General features: G+C 43.5%; 1 protein-coding gene across 1 annotated transcript in view; it reads left to right on the plus strand.

Annotated features, from left to right (window-relative positions):
• tmeff1a (transmembrane protein with EGF-like and two follistatin-like domains 1a) overlaps positions 1 to 13,011 on the plus strand; it is a gene marked incomplete at its 5' end in the record, with an annotated part of 162,134 nt that overhangs the window by 133,800 nt on the left and 15,323 nt on the right. The window lies entirely within an intron of this gene.

The following is a 13,011-nucleotide window of genomic DNA, read 5'->3' on the forward strand; positions in this document are numbered from 1 at the left end:
ATTTACTGTACATTGGAGGGGGTTGGGTTAGGACATTACATTCACATCACTCAGCACTATAGGAAATGAACGACACACACGCGCATGCACACACACACACACACGCACACACAGAGGCCAGGCCACATCGGACCCACAGCCAATTAATTCATAATCAACACAGGCTCCAACTGCATCGGCGACTGAGGAAAGACAATGCATGCGTGTGTGTATCCCGGTGTGTGTGTGTGCCGCTCCAATTGCATGTCCAGTTCGTTGCATGCTGAATAAAGACCCCCTAAAGAGGTCCTGCATTACACACACAAGGCCACAGTGGGCCAATTAATTACACACACACACACATAATAAACACAATCGCACCAGCTATTTACAATGCAATACACAAATACAAAATATGCACACTTCCTACCTTATTTGTACATGAAGTTCATCCTCCGATCAAAGCCTCTTGCAATAATAATCCTTTTCTCTTCAAAAGTCATAATTGCATGCTCGAGCAGCGCTGGTCTCCGTCGTAAGTCTCCTCCGTAAACTGGATGCTTGCAGACTGCAGAGGGGAATCCCTCGCATCACGCACTCTCATAAGCCCATATATGGACCAAGTTGCCAAAATATATCATCAAACGATGCAGTGCACAATAAGTTGATGAAGTTCAACAATTGAATCTTAAAATATGAATTATATTAGGCAAATTAATCTCTTCAGCTCGTCAGCCTCTTTCAAGGCGGACATTGCACACAGTCAAAACAGTCAGCTGCAGTTCCGTAGGTTTGCTGGGGCCAATCTCTGATTGGATTTGAAGGTTGTCAATCATTCAACCCGCGTTCGTTGGTGGCGTGAGGCAAATCTGCACGGGCAGGGCTTAGATGACTCAAATAGCCTATTTTGATTGGATAATAGAATAAAAAGATCAACCCGTGCAGTGAAAGTTTCACTTGAGTGATTGACAGCTAGCCATGACTGACTGCAGTTCTGACCAGAGAGCTCAGAGCTGTCACTTTTGGCAATTTTTTGAAGAAAAAAAAAATTTACAAAACATTTCTAATAAAAATTATAATAATAATATAAAAAAAATATATAATTATATATATATATGTAAATTAATAATAATTATGAATTATGAGTGAATTTGAATTTCACGTGTTGTCATTGAGAAACCTCCACTGGTTGGTTAGGACGGTAATGGCTGGAAGGCATCCACATCACAGCAGGCTGCCTCTGACTGGACGACGCTCTGCAATGCCGGGTCTATCCCAATACGAAGCCGTGGATGACAGGAGAGGTGCAGCATCTGCTCAGAGAGAGGGACACTGCCTTCAGGTCTGGTGATAAGGAGCTATACAGCACTGCCAGAGCCAACCTGAAGCGAGGTATCAAGAGGTCCAAGACCGACTACAAGGGGAAGATCGAGGACTGCTTCCAGAGCAACAACACCAGACAGGTATGGCAGGGGGTCCAACAGATGACCAACTACAAACCCAGCCACTCCTCAGCCAACGAGGGTGACCCTCAGCTGGTAGAGGAGCTGAACACCTTCTTCGCACGATTCGAGGCGAGGCCGAATAAAACATCCACACTGCACATCAACGCCACCCCAGAGGCGGTGCCAACAGAAGCAGCCTCACCACACTCACCAGCCCTCAGCAGCATCATCCTCACGGAGCACGAGGTGAGACGCACACTGAAGGGAGTGAACCCTAGGAAAGCGGCGGGGCCGGACGGTGTCGTGGGACGGGTGCTGAAAGACTGCGCTGACCAGCTGACAGGGGTCTTCACTAAGATCTTCAACCAGTCCCTGTCCCAGGCCATCGTCCCACCCTGCCTGAAAACCTCCATAATTATCCCGGTCCCAAAAAAGAACTCCATTAGTTGCCTGAACGACTACCGTCCAGTCGCACTCACCTCCCTACCCATGAAGGTCTTTGAAAAGACACTCAAGCCCCACATCATCTCTAGCCTCCCTCCCGGACTAGACCCCCACCAGTTCGCCTACAGAGCCAACAGGTCCACGGAGGACACCATCGCCACGACTCTCCACTCTACCCTGTCCCATCTGGAGAGAGCGGGGGGCTACGCACGGCTGCTCTTCGTGGACTTTAGTTCTGCATTTAACACCATCCTGCCTGGCAGACTAGTGCCCAAACTCATGGACCTTGGACTAAACCATCCCCTCTGCCGGTGGTCTAAGGACTTCCTCTCTGACCGCCCCCAGAGGGTCAAAATAGGCCCCCACACCTCCACAGCCATCAGCACCGGATCCCCCCAGGGCTGCGTGCTGAGTCCCCTCTTTTACTCCATTTACACCCACGACTTCACCGCAGTCCACCCCAGCAACACCATCATCAAGTTCGCTGACGACACCACCGTGGTGGGCTGCATCACAAAAGGTGACGAGACCGCGTATCGCGATGAAATAGAGCAGCTGTCAGCCCTGTGCAAGGATAACAACCTACAGCTGAACAAGCTAAAGACCCAGGAGATGATCGTGGACTACAGGAGGAAGAAGACTGACATACAGCCCCTGTATATCGACGGGGGATGTGTGGAGAGAGTCTCGGTCATCAAGTTCCTGGGTGTCCACCTGGAGGATGACCTGACCTGGAGAATCAACACCACGGCGATAGTAAAAAAGGCACAGCAGAGACTCTACTTCCTGAGAGTACTAAGAAACTACCACCTCAGACAAGACCTGCTTGTGTCTTTTTACCGCTGCTCCGTGGAAAGCATCTTCACCTACTGCATAAATGTGTGGTTCCTCAGCTGCACAGCCGCAGTGAGGAAGGCGCTCCAGAGGGTCGTCAACTCGGCCCAGAAGATCATCGGCTGCCCCCTCCCCTCACTGGAGGGACTATACAACTCCCGCTGCCTCAAAAAAGCAGTAAAAATACTGAAGGACCCACACCACCCGGGCAACAAGCACCTCGTGCGGCTGCGCTCTGGCAGGCGTTTCAGCGTCTAACAGACTGAAGTTTAGTTTTTATCCCAGGGCCATATGTGCACTAAACTCAGCTAAATTTTAAAACAACAGTCTCCTTGCACCCCCCCCCCCCCCCCCCACGCACACGCACACACAACATTAAGAGATAGTGCAATTATATATATTTTATATTCTATACCCCCCTGTTTTATTAATGTTATTTACGCCCCACCCTGTTTTTATATTTAACACTGTGTTTAGGACTGTTTTTATTCTTATTTTACTAGCACCTAGGGTTGCATTTTTTTATTTCGTTGTAACAACTGTAACAATGACAATAAAGATCTATTCTATTCTATTCTGTGGAACTGTTGAAGAAAAAAATATTAAAATGATGGCAGCTCCATGAATGCCCCGCCATTCTGAATGTCTGCCATTTTACCCAACTGTAATTTAATGTTGAGCCACATCTGTGCCACTTATTCAATAACACACCACGGCCTGAGAAAAAGCATTTATTTTTCCAATATTAAGGAATAATGAAAAAAAATCATTCTAGCATGTAGAATATATAGCTGCTACAGCTCCAGTGAGCTGCTATAGTGTTTTAGCCTTCAATGGAGAAAAATTTGTGAAGCCAAATTGAATAGCCGTAGTATATTCTCCAAGATCCATAAAAGGGTTTTCATTTACAGGCCGTTTATTGGGTTGGATTTGGGGGTTCTTTCATAATTCAACATTATGGCACACATCTTCTGGAGCAGGGCAACGAGCCAAGATGATAGGATTTTCCAATTTGGATTCAATTCAAAGGTGTGATAAATGCAAGAGACGGGAGATTTATCTCCAGTACAAAAGTCAACAAGGCCAGTATCTACTCTGGTGCAGCTCAGACTAGGGTCAGAGGTCAAAGCGATGTCTTGAGGGTTTGACACATGTCCCCAATCCCTCGAGGGAGAAAGGTTAATCCAGAGCAGACTCTGTGTAGGTTTTAAAGAGTATATTTATACAAAACACACAAAAACAAAAAACAAAAACTTAAAAGGAAGAAACTGTAATACCACCAAACAATGACCTCTAGGCAAAAGAGCCCCACTGTTTACATGTATGATGTGTGGGTTGGAGTTCAGTGGGGATAGGGGGAGAGGTTGCTATCGCTGGCCACACCTCAGGCTCTGCCAAGAGCGGTCTGGAGAAATACACAGTATAATAAGTTGTATACAGTAACTCCGACCCAAAAATCTGACCAAAACAAAACATGTAAACAAAGTGCAATACCTAGTGGGGCTCTTTTACCTAGAGGTTGCTGTTTGATAACATTACAGATTCTACCTTTGAGTACATTTTCTGAAAGTATACTTTGTATACATTAGTATACTTTGTATGTATTCATTAAGTATACTAAAAGTTGTGTTCAATTTAAACCACTGACGTTGTAGGCGATTTAGCAGGGCTGTACACTGCGACGAGATTATCGCAAATTGCCCCTTAATTTGGCCCGTGCAAGTGGAAAATAATATTTGGGGGCAACCTTGCGAGTAGTGATTTCAACCCTTCATTTGCATTTCACTCCTAAATTAATCCATACAAATTGGATAAAAAAAATAGTAAAACATTAGCCTACAACCAGGGCTGTACAGTGCGACATAATGTCGCGGTGCTATGAAAAAATCTGTCTGCAATGAATGAACTTACTGCGATAGCCTGTGTGAAAAAAAAGATTTGCGTGTGAAGTGAATCTGGGCCACGCTATATACTTGGTAGTTGTAGTCTATCGTGCGATTAAATACCATGTCTGCGTAGAGTCCATACATCCAACACCAAATCCCATAATTCCTAGCGAACCATCTAATCGAAACTGAATGTTGCAAAGCCAAAGAAGAACTTCATTTCAATAAGTTTAAGCCGCTAATTTTGCTCTTCTGCAAGAAGAACGGAGCGGATATCAGTCCATCTTATGACAACCACGTCCGATGTGGAGAGATGATAAGAGACCATAGCCGGTGAAATTAAGTCGGATCTGGCAGTGATGATTGACGGGGACACACTTCTAACATTCAGTTCAGCCATGCATTAGGTGAGTCGCCCACTGTATTAGGACGTTTTTCAATACCTAAATACTGTCTACTTAAATTTCCTTCCGGGGATCAATAAAGTATCAACCTATCTATCTAATAATGAGACAATATGCAAATAAGATAATACTAATAATTGTCACGGTTCCCCGTATGAAAGTGGCTTGCAACTTACTGCTGGTAAAATCACTGTTTATTTCTCGTTTTGCATAGTATTACATTCCTCTTCTATAAAGTCCCACCGTAAGAGCTATGGCCTCATACAGGTCCATTAAACCTTTTTGATTAGAGTCTTTCCTTTGAGCTAAGTTGAACTGAACATTTCACTGTCAAAAGCGCAAACTTAAACAAGGTTGCGTCGCAACACGGTTTTCAAAATAAAGGTCACATATACAAATACCGTAGTAGGCCTCTCAATTCTTATAAAAAAAAGTCCCGGATATACATAAACATTAATTGGCATAGATCTCTATAAACGGCCCAACACATTGATCACTTTAGGCACACCCTGAAACCAGTAACATCACAAATATGAAGCGGGTAATTACCCATAAAAATAATAAACCTTTCATGGGGTTATTTACAATAATAATAATTCATTTTATTTATAAAGCACTTTTCATTGTGAAACAAAGGTATGCAGAGTTTCTTGTCCTCCTGATTAATGCACTGGTGTGTGTGTTGTGATGATCTCATTCAAGGAGCACTACAAGCACGCGCACACACACACACAGTTTGTTGTTTTTGTTCTATTAGTGATTTACACACTTTCTCAGTTGGTTCATTATAAAAGATACAAACCTGAAAACAAACGCACTTAAATGTTAAATAAACGGACCACAGTAATGAGGCAGGAGGAACATATTTTTTTGCACTATAATGGTAAAATTGTTATTAAAAAATGTGCCCCTAAAAAATATTCTGTGCCCTAAATTTCTCATTTAGGGGCAAGTGTGCCCCTAGTGAAAAAGCTTAGCGTACAGCCCTGCTTAGTGTGTTGAAAGCTTTACTCAAGATGTACTTAAATACATAGATACCTTTTATGTATATTTAGTTACTGTTGCTTACCAAAATAGTGTACAGAATATTAATGCTTTGAATTATTACATGAAAACTCATAAGTACCAAAAGATTACATTGTAAGTATACTCTCAGAAGAGTAAGCCTACATATGGGTAGAAATATGGGTAGAAAAACACAATATAAAAAAATATTCTTTCAGTATGGAAAAGTATACAAGTTTTTTTTACTTCATCAGTATACCATAGAGGTTTGTGTGTGCATGTGACATAACTCTGTTTCCACGGTCCTGGCCACATCTAAAAAGCCATTACTATGCTCACCATGCATTTGTTGTATAAAAGAAATATATATACGTTTTTGCTCTGGTTAGCATCAGACACTAGTCTTATCACTGAGCATGAAGGCCTTTCATTTGACAGAAGCCACGGGTAACGCTGGCCTCGCTCCCTTCGTGCCGTCTCTCACGCTGGTCCTGAGTGAAGCTGCATGCAGTGATAAGCCCCTCACCGCGCAGACACCTGTCTTCCAGCCGCTCGGTCAGTCACGCCAATCAAAAGAGTGTGACCGTCGCGAGCGCCAAAGCCTGCGAAAAGCAATAAACGAAAACTGCATCTGATCCACGCCTCAAATCAGCCCCCCACCCCACCATTCCTAAACTTCATGTCATGCTGAAGCATCCTAATTTAATTTACTTGGCCATGACTGCAGTTGACGTCTTGTGTTGCGTTTCAGGGGCATCTTTTAAAGGAACCCGCCAAAATGTTTGGGAAATTAACTTACCGTCTTCTCCAGAGAGAGACAAGAAGATAGATACCAGTTTTCCTCTCTGTGCGTTCAGTAGAAAGCTATCTGGCTACACGTTAGCCTAGCTTAGCCTTCTGGAGAGGTGTTAGTTGGACAATGCCTAGGCTAACCGGCCATGTCCGCTTCAATTATTTGTGCTAAGCTAGGCTAACGAGCAGCCAGATAGCTTTCTACTGAACGCACAGAGAGGAAACTGGTATCTGAGGGGTTGGGGGGGGGGGGGGTTAAAGTTGAAATGAGTGGTGTTTATCCCACCACTGTGTGTGGGGGTCGGATGAGAGCGTAATTTGTAGTCATAGTTGTGAAAGTACATCTCTGCTTACATTTTATTGCACTTTTCCTAGAATTACAATTGCCTTTTCTTTTGAGACGAGTTGAGCTTGAATCGCGTCTAAATGACGGTCCCTGTTGGGTCCCTGGCAGCTAGACTGAAGCCGACCAGGTTCTTTCTTTCTTTACGGATCGGTTGGTTGTTTCGGGGGGCTCTGAGGTGCGATAATGACAGAGACTCTGATTGGCTGGGGGAAGGGGGGTGGGATCTTGCTCCCTGGAGCACCTGCTTGTTGCCCGTCTGTTCCTGTGTTTACAGGGACCACGACTTCCACACTACAGTATATAGTATTGCTGTGCTTTTTTACCCCTGCATATGCACCATTTCATTTAATTTCAAACCTTATATGGCTGATTTTTTTTTTTTATATATATTTTATACTTGAAAGCTTTACAGTTTTTACAGTCATGTCGAGTTTACATACAGAAATAAGCATCATAAATACAGCATATAAAGATTACACAACATAATTAAAGTAAATTAAAACACGTACAACTTGAACGTACAACAAGGACTGTCGGAGTTCATTCCATGAGCTGGGGGCATCGTAGAAAAAATAAGATTGACCCTGTTCTGAGCAAACTCTGGGGACCTTAAGGACCAGCCAATCACTAGAACAGGTTACATAGGTTACAAAATTCCATTCCAATAATGATATAAGGAGGTAACTTACCGTTACCGGTAAGGACCTTAACACTTTCCGTGCCGGCCGTGTTTTCCTTTTACCCCCTTGAATGCCGCCACCCACTTCAATGATAGCGCTCTCATATTTGTGAACGCATAATCTATGTCTTAAATTGGCTGTGTCTCTAATCTGGCCGTCGCTTATCAATGACTTGTTTGCAGTCAACATTGTCGAAACGGATAGTTTTTTTTTTCGGTTCATTTCCGTTTTATACCATTTTGAAAATCGCTCGTTTTTTTTAAGTTTCAGGAAAATATAAAGATTCCGTGATAATCGCCCTTTATATTCTGGAATACACAAAAAACGTTGTAATTTTTCGGCCTTCAAATAAACGCTAGATTATCGATAGTATATGTGTACTTATGCACGCTAGAGAAGCGAGCTGAAAAATCAAATCTCTCATTTCCTGATCAGCACACACACACATGCATAGGGCAAACGCTGATATCTCTGTGAAAACAGCTCTGATTATCCCAAGACTGGTAAAATAGATTCCTTACCTCAGATCAGATGTTCTCCAAAAAGATTATTCCAATTCCTGATCGCCATTCCAAATATCGATCGCATTTATTGATCAAACGCTGCGTACTGGAAATATGTAGAACGATAAGACGGTAACAACTCTCTTCTGTCTAATAAAAAAAGCTGGTTCTATTTCATAATACTATTGTGAATCACAATAGAAAATACCATACACATAATATTTATATGGTGTATTTAGTGTGTACAGGGGTGAGAAACACAGGAATATTTAAGTTATATTCCACTATGCTATTGTGAATCACTACAGTATTTCTGTGGTAAATGTCTATAGTGCATGCGGAAAATAAAACAAAGGAATGTTATACTGTTATACAAGTAGTGTAGCTCCTTTTAGGAATTGCTCAGAGAGACTGAAAGAGAGAGGGGGGGGGGGGGGGGTGTGTGTGTGGGGGGGTGATGATGTTGAGGCTGGTGACCAGAGCAGAAAGTTGGGAGTTAGCAGCAGAAAGGACAAGAGATGAACGTAGCCGTGCAATGTGAACCGTTTAGGCTGTTATTTGCATTGAGAGAGAGAAATATGTAATATTTCTGGTAATATGTGCAGCCTAAAAATGTACAAAAAAAGAACAGAATTCTTTACCCAAGGGCAAGGCGTTTGTCAGGACTGTAACCTCAGCCCTGCACTCTTCAATATCAATATTAATGAATTGGCTAATTATACTAGAAAAGTCTTCTGCCCCCAGTGTAAGTCTCCACAATCAGGAAGTGAAATGCCTGCTCTTTGCAGATGACTTGGTTCTGCTGTCTACAGCAGAGCCTGGACCTGCTAGACTCTCGAGCATTACTGTCAGACCTGGGCCCTGGCAGTAAACCCCAAAAAGACCAAAATAATGATATTCCAAAAAATATCCAGATCTCAGGACGTTCTACCAAAGTTCTCAATTGGTACAAAACATGTAGAGTACTGCACACACTACACCTATTTAGGATTAAAGCTACTTATGTTCAACTGGACATTTTAAGGAAGCAGTCAATGAGCTGAGAGGGAAAGCACGCCAGGCTTTCTATGCCATAAAAAGAAATATACAAACAGAAATACCTATTTCTGTTTGTATATTTAATTATCACATTCAATCAAATTAATTTAATGTGTTATTGAACCAATTGCACTCTATGGCAGTGAGGTGTGGGGTCCACTTACAAAACAAGACTTTACTCAATGGGACAAACACCCCATTGAGACCCTGCATGCAGAGTTCTGTAAGATTATCCTACATGTCCAGAGGAAAACTGCAAACAATGCATGCAGGGCAGAATTAGGCCGCCCACTAATACTAAAAATACAAAAAAGAGCAATTAACTTTTGGACACACCTAAAGCCCTGCAGTGCCAAGAGCTGAGGAGAATTAGGAACCCTCTTACCCAGCTGGTCCTGAGGCTGAGTCCACAAATCTGCTCTATTTCCCAATAGGTGATGTAGTTTTGTTTTAACAGTTTTTTCCTTCTGTTAAAACAAAACTACATCACCTATTGGGAAAACACAACAAAAGCACAGAGAAAAATGCAGTGCTATCTGGCTCTAAATCAACAGTACACCATAGCAGATTATTTGAGCATGGTGACTGATCAACAACTAGAAAGAACCTTGACAAAATACAGACTGAGTGAGCACAGCCTTTCTATTGAAAAGGGGAAGCACAGAAGGGCGGTCAGGTGGCGTAACGGAGATTGCGTTCGTCACCAAACCCCGGAGCGGCTAGATTCGCCTGTTCGAATCCAGCTCACAGCTCCGGGGTTGTCACCAGCTTGGCTGGCCGTTCACACTAATACAATTGGCAGTGTTAGAGGGTGGGAGAAGCTGGCGGGGTGGGTCCGGGTCGTTGTAAACAGCGACTCCTACAGTTCGGTCGGGGCGCCTGCTAAGCGTGGATAGGACTTGAGTGGGATAGTGTGATCCTTCCACACGCTACGCCCTCTCAGTGAGAGTCCGCGCTGCCAGGTGAAAAGAAGCGGTTGATTGGCTAGACGTGTGTCGGAGGAAGCACGTGATAGCCTCCACTCTCCCAGACCGACTGTGGGGGGTAAGTGCGCAGCGACCAGGAAGGGGATTGGGAATTGGCATAACGACTAACATTGGGATGGGAGAAAATCGGAGGAAAATGGAGGGGGAAAAATATCAATAAAAAAAAGAAAAAAAGGGGGGAGGCACAGGAAAACCTGGTTCCTGCAGAGCAAAGGCTGTGCTGTCATTGCATCCTCAATGAACCTGAAACAGAGATACACTTCCTCACCAAATGTGAAAAATATGAATATCTTAGAGAAACGCATACAAAAATAATTGAATTAATAACAAAAGGTTTTCTTACACTACCAGATACAGAAAAACAACCAGTCCTACTAGGGGAGGACTCGACAAGCTGTGAGCTAGCAGCAGTCTATTTAAGTTGCTGCCTGCCATAGACTGAGGGACAGTGAGTGACAGTCACCCGACACACGTTTATGCTGTAATATTTGATGTTTTATGTTTTGATAATATTTTATGATGATATTTGTATGTACTTTGACATTGATATCTGTTTTGTAATTCATGTTTAATGTTAATATTAATCATTTGCTTTGGCAACATGTACAAGTTACGTCATGCCAATAAAGTCATTTGAATTTAATTGAATTGAATTGAGAGAGAGAGACGCTGTCAATATTTCCCCTGGAATGATGGAGTGTTATGCACGGGTGAGTGTGATGCAGCACAGAGTGTTTACTTATTTACACCTCTTTATTCACCTCTCATCCCCCTCTGTTTAGCATTCTTTCCATCCATCCAGCCCACTCCCTGCTGCACACACACGCACACACAGACCCAGGCCCAAGTAGAGATGAGTGCAGTGTTGCATCAAGAAAGTCTCGCTCTCCCTCTCGCCCTCCCCTTCTCTATCTCTCTGTGTCTGTGTCTCTCTCTCTCTGTCTCTGTGTGTGTGTGTGTCTCTCTATATTTCTCTCTCTCCCTATCTGGTAGATTGACCCCTTTACACCTCTCCTTGAACAAATACAGATCTACTCTGACAGCAGCGAGCACTCTCGTCTCTCTCTCCATCTCCCTCTGTGTGTGTCTCTCCCTCGCTCTGTCTCTTTTTCTCTGTCTCTCTTCTCTCTCTCCATCTCTCTACTTCCCTCTCTCTCTCTACCTGGTAGATTGACCCCTTTACACCTCCCCTTGAACAAATACAGATCTACTCTCTGACAGCAGCGAGTAAACATCCTCTTAACATTCTCCACTTCCTTCAGACCCTCCGCAAAGCAAATAACATGACCTCCGCAATGACCCCCCCCGCCCCTTCACAGATAAACAGATTATAATGTCTAACATAGAGTCCTATCTGATTCCATACTGACTGGTTGGCTGGCTGGCTAGCTGGCTGACTGGCTGGCTGGCTGGCTGGCTGGCTGACTAATTTGCTGGCTGGCTGACTGGCTGGCTGACTGGCTGACTGGCTGGCTGGCTGGCTGGCTGACTGGCTGGCTGGCTGGCTGACTGGCTGGCTGACTAATTTGCTGGCTGGCTGGCTGGCTGGCTGACTAATTTGCTGGCTGGCTGGCTGGCTGGCTGGCTGACTGGCTGGCTGACTGGCTGACTAATTTGCTGGCTGGCTGACTGGCTGGCTGACTGGCTGGCTGGTTGGCTGGCTAGCTGGCTGACTGACACCGGTCAGAAGTCTGTGGGTTGTTGGTGTACATTGACTTTATGTGATCGTAGGTTTTCCCTCCAATGCCACTTTCTAATAGCTTGTACACAGCAGTGCCAAATTGAGTCGAATGCTTTTTGGAAGTCAATGAAACAGGAGTATAATTAGCTTTTGTTTTTATTTATTTGGATGTCGATTAGGGTGCTGAGGGTGAGAATGTGGTCTGTTGTGCAGTGATTTGGTAGGAAGCCAATCTGATTTGCTCAGGGAATTGTTGTTTGTGAGGAAATGTATGAGTCTGTGGTTGATGATCATACAGAGGATTTTTCCAAGGTTGCTGTTGACACAGATCCCACAGTAATTGTTTGGGTAAAAAAATGAATTTGTCTCCACTTTTGTGGAGCGGTGTTCTGAGTCCTTGGTTCCAAATATTGGGGAAGATCCCGGAGCTAAGGACAATGTCAAGGAGTTTTAGTATAGCCAATTGGAATTTAGAGTGTGAATTTTATCATTTAATTTAGGATACCATCCGCACCTCAGGCCTTCTTGGTTTTAAGTGATTTTATTTTGTCCTGTAGTTCTTGTAGTGTAATTGGGGAGTCTAGCGGGTTCTGGTAGTCTTTTATGGTTGACTCTTTGTAGTTTATCTTGTATGGGTTTTTGCTGTTCATTATTTTGTATTGGGCTAAAGAGATTAGAGAAGTGGTTTACCCATACGTCTCCATTTTGGATGGGTAGCTACTAGCTCCTTGTGGTGTTTGTTTAGTTTGTTCCAGTTTTCTCAGAAGTTGTTTGTTTTTACGGATTCCTCTATATCCTGTAGCTTGGTTTCTAACATGTAGGTCCCTTTTTTTCCTGGCTGTTTTTGTAGTGTTTCAATGTATTGAAGACGTGTGTTCTGGTTGTCTGGGTCTCTGTTTTTGGTTTGATAGGTTCCTTAATTTCTTCCTGAGATTTTCACATCATTATCATACCATTTGTCATGCAGATTTTTATTTTTCCTCACTTT

Source organism: Notolepis coatsorum (assembly GCF_963971535.1).
Source record: "Notolepis coatsorum genome assembly, chromosome: 13".
Lineage (NCBI taxonomy): Eukaryota > Metazoa > Chordata > Actinopteri > Aulopiformes > Paralepididae > Notolepis > Notolepis coatsorum.